The sequence below is a fragment of the Aulonocara stuartgranti genome (genome assembly GCF_965226115.1).
Source record: "Aulonocara stuartgranti genome assembly, chromosome: 13".
NCBI lineage: Eukaryota > Metazoa > Chordata > Actinopteri > Cichliformes > Cichlidae > Aulonocara > Aulonocara stuartgranti.
In genome coordinates this window covers 34469324-34481437 of record NC_138949.1, presented here as the reverse complement: position 1 = coordinate 34481437, position 12114 = coordinate 34469324, and the positions used below count along the sequence as shown (strand labels likewise).

The 12114-nt window shown below is 45.2% G+C and overlaps 1 long non-coding RNA gene across 1 annotated transcript; it reads right to left on the bottom strand.

Annotated features, from left to right (window-relative positions):
- Positions 1–782: 782 nt before the first annotated feature.
- LOC309720039 lies at positions 783–11774 on the bottom strand. The gene is made up of 3 exons (XR_014280401.1): positions 10995–11774; positions 1048–1274; positions 783–960 (listed from the first exon to the last, which is right to left on the bottom strand). It is a non-coding gene; the product is annotated as an uncharacterized lncRNA (long non-coding RNA).
- Positions 11775–12114: the final 340 nt, after the last annotated feature.

Sequence of the window (12114 nt, the reverse complement as noted above, 5' to 3'; positions counted from 1 at the left end):
GACTAGTGGGAGAAGGTGGTGTAGTATGATCCCCTCCATGGTCTTCATCAGGTATGAAGTCAGGGCAATGGGCCTGAAGTGGTTTGGCTCCTTAGGGTGCGTTGTCTTTGGGACCGGCACCAAGCAGGAGGACTTCCACAGAATGGGGACCCTCTCCAGGCTGAGACTGAGGTTAAAGATGTATGTGATGACCTCAGAGAGTTGATCTGCACAGACGAAGCTGATTTAATGAAGGCTGAGCGGGCCCAACACATTAAAGGAAAAGAACGACAACTTCAGAATACACTGCAGCGACGATCTTAAAGGACACAAGGACGCTCCAGCGTTTGGTCTTAGAGCTGAAGGAGCTTCTTAAAGAAGTGCAGTCGCTTTTCTGTCCAAGCTCCTCAGATGACTGAACTGATTTTTATGATGTTTTTGATGTGTCCTGTTCTCTGCTGTTATTTGAAACGTTTTGTGTTTTGGGCAACAGCAATGTAAACTTCATATGTTTTTATCTGCTGACGTATCCACGTCGCTCTCGTCCTCCGTTAGACAAGCCTCTCGTCTTTCTCCGTGCTGTCACTCGTTGTCTCTCGTTTCTTTGAACCTTCGGTCCTCATTCTCTGCCTATTTATTAGCTCTGCTCATCTCTGAGCTCAGTTTGTTAAAAACTCTGGGCGTACCAACAGCTGATGGGCTCACGGAGCTCCTCAGAGAAGAATCAGTGTGAACATGAAGCTCAGGATCGGGACTTTCTCCCAGCGAGTAATCCAAACCACACAGCGGCATTAATGAGTAACCTCGTGCTGTCGATGGATCAGGTCAGACAAGCTTGGTCTGTGTCGTCATCTCTGCTTTTCAGGGAACCTCAGCACGAACTGTTACTGAGAACAGACCAAAGCCTGCAATGAAGCCAGAAACAGCCTGACAAGGACGATGCGATGCAGGTGGGGTGCAAAGCAGCTTTCAGATGTTTACCTGAGTGAAAAGGTAAATGCATTATCTTTATTAATAAATAGTTAAGTTTTCATAAATCCAAACCTGGTGTGATTGTGCTTCTCAGACCTTTGGAGTCCCTCAGGGATCTGTTCTTGGGTCCTGTTGTCTCTGAGATCCAAACGGTCAGATAACTGTGTCAGCTGATTAAAACAGGAAAGAACAGAGGCCCGAGAGCTGATCCCTGAGGCACGCCAAACTCCAGGTTGACGCAAGCACTGGTTTTCTCATCCATCCACTTTCCTGGAGATACCAACTCGAGGCTTCGGTTGCCGTGGAACCGTCCGAAACGCGACCTGAATGTTTGAGAGTTATGTGGAAAAAATGTTTTAATTTGATCTTCTGTAGATAAAACCGTAAATCTCCAAACTCAGTTGAGTTGTCTGCTGGCTCTGAAGGTAAGAAATCCTTTGTGTTAGTGTGTGCGGCCTGACCTTTGACCTCTAAGCGATCTAAAATGATGTGAAAGTTTAGCTTTGATTTGATTCAGTTTGTGTTTGATCAGCTTTGCAGCCACTCCAATCGCTGAGCAGCAGATTGCCTGCAGGGTTTAAGCGTTTCACAGCGCTGATATTAAAGATCAGGAGGCTGTGAGACAATATGTAATCTAACAACCTCCAACAGCAGACATGATTAAGGATTCATCTTCACAGGCTTTATTTACTCTACAATATGTCACTTATTGTCCTTTTTCTGCACAGTGCGACCTTTGGGCTCATCTAGAAATAAACACGTGAGTTCAGGTTCTGCTGCAGCTGAGCCGCAGAAATGGGTTCGATGGTCAGCGGAGGCTCGTACACCCAACATCTCACACATGAAAGAAGGACGGACGAGTTTGTGAGGACGCCTTCGATCCAACAGTCAGAATAACTGAAAGTATGCAGCACAGAGGCTACTGCTATTATTATTGTTATTATCATTGCTATGCAGTGCAGAGGTAATTCAGATAAAAACATGTTTCCTGAATTTCGTGGGTTACTGTTGAGAAAAGGGTTTTCAGCCTGACGTGATTAATAACGACATGTTTGATCCTTGTTACGGCTGTAGGTCTGTGTTGAAAATGATGTGCTGGGAGTTCGCTGTTATCCCCGGCTCTGGTGACCCTTGACCCCTCGGTCAGCTATCGAGCTGGTGGGGCGATCGTGGCTCAAGAGTTGGGAGTTCGCCTTGTAATCGGAAGGTTGCCGGTTCGAGCCCCGGCTCCGACAGCCTGAGTCGTTGTGTCTTTGGGCAAGACACTTCACCCGTTGCCTACTGGTGGTGGTCAGAGGGCCCGGTGGCGCCAGTGTCCGGCAGCCTCGCCTCTGTCAGTGCGCCCCAGGGTGGCTGTGGCTACAATGTAGCTGCCATCACCAGTGTGTGAATGATTGTGTATAGTGTAAAGCGCTTTGGGGTCCTTAGGGACTAGTAAAGCGCTATATAAATACAGGCCATTTACCTTAACAGACGTCTCCAAAAATGTCAGAGCGCTTTTGCCAATATGAGATGTCTTGATAAACTGAGCAGATATTTACACAGCTACATTCTCGCCTGAAAATATCTTAAAAGTTTATTTTGTATCACAGAAAAATTAATAAGAGAAATATTAAAACTTAGCAGCTGCCGCCATTGTTGGAAATTGGAATTGGCTGGGCCACGCTATGATTTCTGGGATATGGTGGTCCACGAAGAACACACCCGACCCATCCTTCAAATCTGGGGAAATGAAGGACGCATTTGTCGGCTGCATTCGGAGGAGTCTACGCATTTGGACAGCCTTTGTTGCGTCGCTGTGACGTAATCGGCCGACAGATGTGGCCTCAGGAGGACACCCCTTGTGTCTTTGTGTCGTCCTTTTTAGTCATTTTGATCTCTTTGCTTTTACTTTTAAAGGTTTTTCGTTTTGCTTTGTGTCCTGTTGTAGTCCATTAATGCCTCTGCACGTCATCGTTGAGTCTCTGTGTGTTTTACAGACTCAGTCATGTTCTGGTTGGATTTCTTTGACCATCTCGGAGCGTGCTGGAAGCTGAGCTGGTTTAAAGTGAATGAGCGAGCGCAGCGAGACGACCTGTTTTCTGGTCGTCGACACATACGTGATGTGAACGCTGAGTGTGTGATTAAGTGTGTGTCTTTAGGATCCATTAGTGTGTGTGAAGGGAGGGCTTAGTGCTGCACATGAATTGTTTTCTGTCTCTTATATGAGCTGATTGAGGAGGAACTGCAGCTGTTGACATCTGGACTCATGCACGCTACATGTGCATTAACACATGTGATCACTGCAGATGAACTTGAGTTTGTGTTGTACGATGAGATCAGCTTAAAGGAAGCGATGCAGAGCTGCTGCTGGTGGATGCTGGTGGAGTTCAGACCCTCAGAGCTGATTCTGAGGTGGAGCTCAGTGCGTGGACTCGGGAACATCAGCATGAATGCAAAGATGCAGGAGAGCGGGGTCAAACCGCAGCTTTAACATCAGGCAGTGGTTCCTAAAGCAGGAGAGATCCCAGCAGGCCTCGCTCCGACGCAACCACCTCACAAACTGTGCAGCTTGGGTCGCTCCCCGGGTCTCAGGCCTGAAACAGTCGTTGGGAACATTTGAGGAAACAGGTGATGTTTGGATTAGGTCAGACCGCGGGGGGGGGGGGGGGGGGGATTAGCTGGTCGGACTTCCTTCATTTTTCAATCTATTTTAAACACTCCCTTTAGATTAGCCGTCAGAGTCAGAGTGCATCAAATCAAAGAAAATTGCATTAAATTATCCCATTAAGATTATTATATTGGGCTCCAACATTATATAATGGGACAAACTCATCTGCCTCAGCCTTCATCCACACAGGAGCCGTGCTGCTGCATGAAAATGGGATTGGCCCGTTATGATGCAGAAGCTGCAGGACGTCCTCATCCTCACTCTGTCGCTCCACAGGACGAACTACTCGGATTACTTACTGCAGTAAAAGTACTACACTACAGTGTAACAGTGCTCCTAGTGTCTCCTCGACCACCCGGGCAGACCCACCTTTCTACCTGCCTCTCCACCTTTTCGCTTTCTCCGCCCAGTCTGTGTGTGTGTTTCAGGGGCGGAGCTTCGGTGTACCTGGAGTTATTCTTTGTAACTCTTCATAAGTTTGTTAACATTTAAGTTTTCTGACTGAAATTCTTCATTCATGCTGTCCACGTGCTTCCATAATAATCCCAGTGACAGTTTCTGGTATCCTGGAGTTATTTTTATTGGTTCTTTTTATTATGCTCTGTTAGTTTGGGCTCCTCGTGTCATCATGTTCTTTTAGGCTCTTCCTGTTTTATTTTGATAGTCATTTTGTCACGGTCTGTGTGGCAGACTGTGGGGATGAGGGGAAAGGAGGACCCAAATGCTGGACTCTCTGTGCTTAACAGTGCATTCATTTACAGTGCAGTAAATCTGCACATAAACAATCCCTGTGCGTTCCCCTGACTCCCGTGTCGTGTCTTCCTTCCCAATAAGTCCGTGTCCTGTGCTCTCGGCTCCCGTGTGTCTGCACTCCCCGTGCTCGCTGCTCTCTGGCTTTCCACGCTCTTCGTGGAGTCTCATGCAATGATCCTGCACCGGAGGAAGCTCCATCATTCCCTGCTCCCCCCGACGAGCCCGATCAGCAGCAGGTGTGTGAGGTCCTAGGCGTGACCAGCCATCCGGCAGGGCCACACCCACCAGGCCTGAGAGTGTCACTGCTGCACTCACACACACAAACAAGCAAGGAGAACGGGACAGCAGCACAGTCCAGAAAAGATAAAATAATAATATAAGTCCACAACTGCTCAGGGACCCTGGGTCGCTCAGACTCAGGACCCTGACACATTTATTTCGAATGCCTTGTATTGAATTCTGTTTCCTCCTGTTTGTCATTGTTCCGCTTGTACCTCGATCAGATGATTATTCCTCAGTGTGCCGTCTGTGCTTCCTCCCTTCCTCTCTCACGTGTTTGTCTGGACTTTTACTTGTAGATATTTGACCCAAGTCACTTTATACTGTCAGGTAAAGAGCCTAGAATAAAACAGAGAAACAAGCCAGCACTTGGTGACAGCGGGAAGGAAGAACTCCCTTTTTAGAGGAAGAAACCTCAGTTAGAAGCAGGCCCGTCTGCTGTGACTGGGTGAGAGGAGGAAGGGTTAGTATATGAAGCTTGTTGTCCCTCAGAGGTCTTGTGTGAGGCCACGTCAGTGCGATGGAGCGCCCAGCCTGGCACTGAAGGCGTTGTGTTTTGAGCACGGAAGCAGTTACTTTGGAAAGCAACAACTATTCACCAAGGAATACCTGGAGTCCAGTAACGGATCTTCATTAGTTCCTAGGAAGTCCTGCAGCTCTTCTCATGCGTCGGTCTAAGAGCCGAACAGAAGAGCTCGGCTGTGAGAACCTAAGAGGGGCTTTGAGGCACCTCGGACACAAACGCCACATCGTTTGGACTTTACTGGACAATTCCCAGAAAAATCCATGCACAGGCTCTAAGGGGCACACGGAGAGTCAGGAAGGTCTCGAAACATGAAAAGTGCTGTGTGTGTTAGAAACTCCTCCTCCTGCTGCTGGCGGCCCTCTGGGGGCCGGCGGGGGCCTCTGACATGGCGGCCCTGGGCCTGTTTCCTCCTAATCCGCCGTGTCCTTGGGCCATGCAGGTTTTGTGTCTAATGACTTGTTTTGTGGCCTAAGCAGCAGAGTTAAGCCCCGAGAACAAGAGCGGGCTGAACAATAATAAAAGAATCGATAATAAAAGCAGTTTAATCTGCCTCTTAATGTGACTGCGGCCGTCTAATCCACGTCTTCCCGGCTGTGCGGCTGCGCCGTGTTTTCCTGCGGGATGAGATGGTGTTTAATCGACTTTGGGAGAATTAGTCATTCCTTATTACCGTCGTGGTTTTTACAGGACTTTCCTGGAAAATCCCATTCAACACACATTTTAATTTCATTTCTGCGGCTCAATCATGTTGAGGGCAATGTAAATAATCCAATAACATTAATCATCATTCCTCTTCTCCTCCAAAAATAGAGGCAGCAGCAGGCGGATTGGACGGGCCGAGACGCTGCCGTTCACTCTCCTTTATTGGTTTTTAGAAGCTCTGATGGTTTTATGAAATGTCATCATGACCCCAATTTACTGAGCGCGAGCAGAACGTTCTTTCTGTTAATCCGAGGGGCGCCCGAGCGGCGGTGCTTGCCCTGTTTCCACTTCCCGATGATCCAAAATCACATTTTCACCTGAAAGTCAGCTCCTTCGCCATCGACCGCTCCATGTTTCTTCTTCCTGTCTCTAAAGTAATCCGTCTTCCACCAACACGAGCAGCTCGCCATGCGAGCTCGCCCCCAGCTGCAGGAAGTTCCAGTGGTTGTGCTACATGCTGCTTTGCTGCAGTTGCTGCACCTGTGCTCAGGTGTGTCTCGTCGTGATCAATCTCTGACGTCATGCTCTGACGACTCATCGTGTTTTGATCGATGTGTTTAGCGGTCACGTTATTTTTAATCGATCTCTTTGTTTCGCAGCTCGTTAGAAGCACTCCTTAAATAACTGTTGTCACTCCTGTTTGGGGTGCAGAAAGCGTTTCCCTCCGCGGAGACTCGACGGCGGCGGCGTGCAGCAGGTCGTGACCGTGCAGCAGCTGCAGAGTGCAGATGATAATCGGAGCTGATGAGCTGCAGACATGATAAGAGATAAATAAGATTCAGCCTAATAAGGCTCAGAAAATAAGGCAGCTCAGTCCAGATGTCTAATCCACGCTGAAGCTGCGTCTTACCAGATGAAAGTGGAATCTTCTATCAATTATTATCCTAACATGCTGAATTATATCCGCAGAAATCCTTCAAATGATTCCCAATAATCCTCCTGATGGGATCACGTGACCCAGAGCACAGGCGGCTCAGGAGCTCAGTGTTCTTACGATGGAAACGGGTTTTCATCCTGATGTCAGCACAAAAACTCAGAAGTCATCAGAAGAAGAAAAGGTCAAAGGTTAAACATTTAACCCTCTGCAGTGCGTTTATTACCTCTCGTAAATCACATCAGCTGTGCGTTGATCTCTGTCGTCACTAGGGCTGCCACAAACGATTATTTTGATAGTCGACTAGTCACTGATTATTTTTGCGATTAGTCACTAATCAGATCATCATCCATTGGACGTAAAACTACAGCTTATTGCACCAGCAGCATCTGCTCTTATATAACTATCATTAGCTTACAGCTTGAAGTGTTTGTGCTAACTAACAATAAAGACACGATGATAGTTTATTAAATTTTAATGAAGTTTGCAGATTGTTTCGGTGAAGTTTAGTAAACTCCTTGCTATCTAAAATATAACAGGACACCGGAGTAAATTCTCCAGCATCTCACACTTCTGATAATCAGCTGTCTGCTTGACGTTTATTCAGCTGTGTAAAAACTATAACTTTAATCTCAGCCAAACCGATTTACTCAGGAACAAATAAAATACTAAAAAAAGCCAAACAATAACATTTTAATTTATCTAAGTGACTCATATATCATGTTTAACCTGAGTAGCGGCGGTGGGTTTGAAAACGATTTGCTGGGAGTCCGGTGTTCTCACGGCTCTAGTGACCCTTGACCCCAGCTAGCTATCGAGCTAGTGGGTAACAGACGTCTCCGAAAACGTCGGAGCGCTTTTGAAAATATGCGGTGTCCTGATAAACTGAGCAGATATTTGAGGTTTACACAGCTACATTCCAGCCTGAAAATATGTTAAACGTTTATTTTGTGACCCAGAAAGAATAATAAGAGTAATATTAAAACTAACTAGCTGCCGCCATTGTTGGAAACTAAGCTGGGCCGCGCTATGAATTCTGGGACACAGCTGCTTCTTCTTCTCCTTCTTCGGGGTTTAACGGCAGCTGGCATCCTTGTACATGCAGTGCTGCCATCTTCTGTTTCAGTCCGTTATTACACTCTTAAATCCTGCTACTTATTCCTGCGTCTTTCAGGATCTTACAAAGCTTCAAACGACGCGTCGACTATTAAATCAGTCGACGATGTTTTTGATAGTCGACGTAATCGTGGCAGCCCTAGTCGTCACACAGACGAATGTCAGTTTACCTGTCAGCCGCTTAAACCCACATGGTGTCCGCAGCCATGTGGGCTCTTTGTCCTCCTGTCAGGTAGTGCTGGGCCATATCATACCGTTCACGGTAACACCGGTGTAATGTTGGGCAACGATAAGAAAATGAACTATGGCGATAGAATATGGGTAAAACGTGCATGCACAGTTCCTTTGTTTACATACGCACATGGCGGAAAAATCATGGCAGTGACGCAGAATGAGAAGAGTGAAAGCGGATCGTTGAGTGAAACCATGAACCTGAACTGGTTTGTAAAAATGCTGCAGCTTCACTGGTGTGGAACTGGTTTAGCTTTCGTCCGTCAGATACACAACAAAGCACTATTTTTGGTAGCGCATGCTAGCGGGCCGTCGTTATTACCGTGTTGTTTGGAAAATACGGCGCACTTAAAATCAATCCTTTGATTTTTCTGACAGTCGACAGAGCCCCTTATAATCCCGTGTGCCTGATGTATGAACTCTGGTTGTGTTTACTGACCTCGAGACGATTTTATGTGGTACACGAAAATCTGTCAGATGTTTCACTACGACTTTGCTAAGCTACGAAGCCGCAGCGCTTGATGGATTGTCGGAGCGTTATGGCATCGTAGGCGGAGCCTCGCGGAGTGATACGCACTGCGCTTCAACGTAATATTACCGTACTGTGTGTGTATAAGCTCTTTTTAAGTGTTGTGGATATTATACATGTATATTATACATGGTTATGCTGAGGATGTGTCGGCCAGTTTCCACTGGAAATGCCTTTTGGTTAAACTGTCAGTGAGGAGTTTGCATTTGCACTGTTACATGTTTATATAACTTTAATGCAGATAAAAAACAGCTGCTTGTTTCAGTGAAATACATTGATGTTTGTTTTGCACTAATAAAGTTGAGGAGTTGTAAAGTATTTTGTCTCGTGTCGATTATATCGTCAGTTATATCGTTATCGCAAATTTTCAAATGTATATCGTGATAAATATTTTTGGTCATATTGCCCTGCTCTATTGTCAGGTTCATAAGACGTGTGCACGAACACACGCTGACATTCTGATATTCCTGGACATTTCTCACACATTCATGCTTCATAATGATGAATCTTCGATTTGAACCTTGAACCCTCAGGGGTAGAAAATGATCGCTGCATTTCCTCTGACGTCCAGCGGGGGCAGCAGTGAGTCGGTCCCATTGACCCCCATGTTACAGCCTGATACACAAACTGACAGAGGTGTGGACTCGAGTCACATGACTTGGACTCGAGTCAGACTCGAGTCATTAATTTTATGACTTTAGACTTGACTTGAAAAAATGTTCTAAGACTTGTGACTTGACTTGGACTTTTACACCAATGACTTGGGACTTGAATTGGACTTGAACCGGTTTACTTGAAAAGACTTGATATTTTACCCCAAATATAAAATTTAACATGCATATTATATGGAGATTGAAAATGTGACGTCATTCACGGGTAGAACCGCAAAGGATTCTGGGAACTCGTGGCAAGCGGTACTAGCGCACGCAGGCTTTCAATTAAAATCAGTTATACAGCGATAAAAAGAAACACAAAAATGTCAAGAAGCTGTTGTATTATTAACTGCAATAGCCGGTCGCATGACAGCCACGGGAAGCCGACGGGTAAAGAGATCGGTTGTTATCGGATTACGTCGTTGAAGAGAAATTGTTCGAGCCATGTTTCCGAAGTAACAAAGAGGCGACGGATGGCCTGGATTTCAGCCATTCAAAGATCAAATATAACGTCCCAGAACACTCCAGCTCACAGGTTAGTCTGCTCCAAGCATTTACACGAAGGTCAGTGTTTTTTAGTAGTTAATACGTCATTTTCATAACATAATTGGTGATATAGGTTACAAGCAAGTCTGGCGCTGAACAGAAATTGTCGCGCTATGCTCCTTTATTTATTGTGCATAAATAGTGAATTGTCCTGACACAATATTGCGTTTCGCTTCTGTTATTATGGTACATTGACAAAAACATATACTTTTATTCACAGGATAAAACAGGTTTTTTGTATCACTAATTGCCCAGTACGATTACAGCATACAATATTATTGTCACTGCTACATTTCTGTGACGCTACCAGAAATTATTTCCACTACTAATTAATTACCGTTGAGCTCAAAGGTCCTATTAATAAACGGTTAAGGAATGTGTATTTATGACGACAATTTGTGAGACTGGTAAACTTATGATACGTACGATGGTCTTTCGTTCGACACGGTGCATTTCAAGGTCCTGCACCCATCTGTCGGTAAACTGTACCTGGGCTTGTTGCAGTGACCTGAAGTTACTAAACTTCACGAGTGTATGCACTCACTCCAAGAACCGTATGATTATAAATATGCATATAAATATGCTAAGATGAGATAGCTGACTTCATCTAACTAGCAAATGTTGTCCAGGCTACGTTGGTGATACAGTTTTTTTTAATGTGTATGATATTTTTGTCATGCGATTTTAAAGCCGGTCCTACAACCGCATCCAATAATAACATGCAGCTTATCTCAGAACTGTCGGTGAAAATTATTCTTGGAGCTAAGTTTAATTGAGCTGCATTTTAAAGAGGTGCAATTTCACAATTTGTGTATATTTTCTAAGTTCACTATTTTGTCATGTGTTGAGAAAAACACAGATTTTAAAATTACATGGTCTAATATTTACATTTAGCATAACTGCAACATTATTTTTTCATTTTTTTTTTAAAGACTCGAAAGGACTTGAAATTCAAAGTTTCAGACTTGTGACTTGACTCGGACTTTTACACCAGTGACTTGAGACTCGACTCTGACTTGCCTGACATTACTTAAGACTTGACTTGAGACTTGAGGATAAAGACTTGAGACTTACTTGAGACTTGCAAAACAATGACTTGGTCCCACCTCTGCAAACTGATTGGTGTCTAGAAATAATGTTGCCCTTCACAGCAAACGTACGGGGACGATGACTTTATAACTCACCTGTTTAAAGTTTGCATGGTTATGGGCGTGGCCTCTTTGACTAACAGGCGTTGGCGACGGCTGTAGCTGCTAGCTGTCTGCTAGCCTGAACTGCACCTTTGTGATGTCATCATAATATGACCGCTGCTGTGAGGAGGCGGAGCCCCAGGTTGCTCCTGGATGTCTGCATGAGCTCAGCAGCACGTCTGTATATGAGTGACTGTGTGACCATGTTTTCTTCTGTGACTGTTCACCTCCAGCAGTGTGTGTCTGCCTCACTGTCGTTTTCAGGCGTCATCATGATGTGTTTGGACTGTGAGGCTGAACACGACCGCAGAGAGGAGGAACTCTGAGGATGTTCATGCTCGCTGAGCTTGTCTTCCTCGCCGTGTTTCTGTGTCGATTAACAACTTAGTTGGATTATTGTCTCACGCTGACGTAATTGTCTCTAAATGTCATTTGTGTGTAAATCTGCGGGACGATTATGATCCACTCAGCGAGCTGCTTTTGTTCTGCTCACCATCAGACTGATGAAAATAAAAAGGCACAGAAGATTACAGAACCATTAACGTCTCTGCCACCATTAACTGATAAACAGCTATTAGAGGCTTACAGATGAAATTACATATATGGAGCAGAGTGAGGAGGAGGAGGGTTAGGGTCAGACTTCATTCATGAAGGTCTGAAAGTGTGAGTGAAAACGATCTGCAGTCAGTTCAACTTCTGACCCTGAATCTTTCACTTGAAGAACACGTGCGTCTCTTTGCATCTCTGCATGTTTGTGTCTCTTTCTTGTGTGTTGGCAGCTTTGGTGCATCTTAGATTTGTTATTTGTCTTTCTGCTCGTTTTCATCACTTCTGTCTCTGTTGAGCTGATCCTTTTGTGCCTTTGTTCTTTGTCTCTAAGCCAGTTCTGCTGCGGTATTTGTGAATCATGTCCAGGTCAATGTGAGCATCTTTCACATTTCTTCAACCTTACACACTCTTGTGGTTTTTCCTCTTCATCATACGTATGTTTTCATTTTTAAGGCTGTATGTTGTGTGAAGCAGGATTAGACACTAACGCACTGAAATGCTGCAGAGCACTGAATGGAAACTATGCTGTGGCCAATCAGAGCCTGAGCTCCTGTTTGTGATTCCA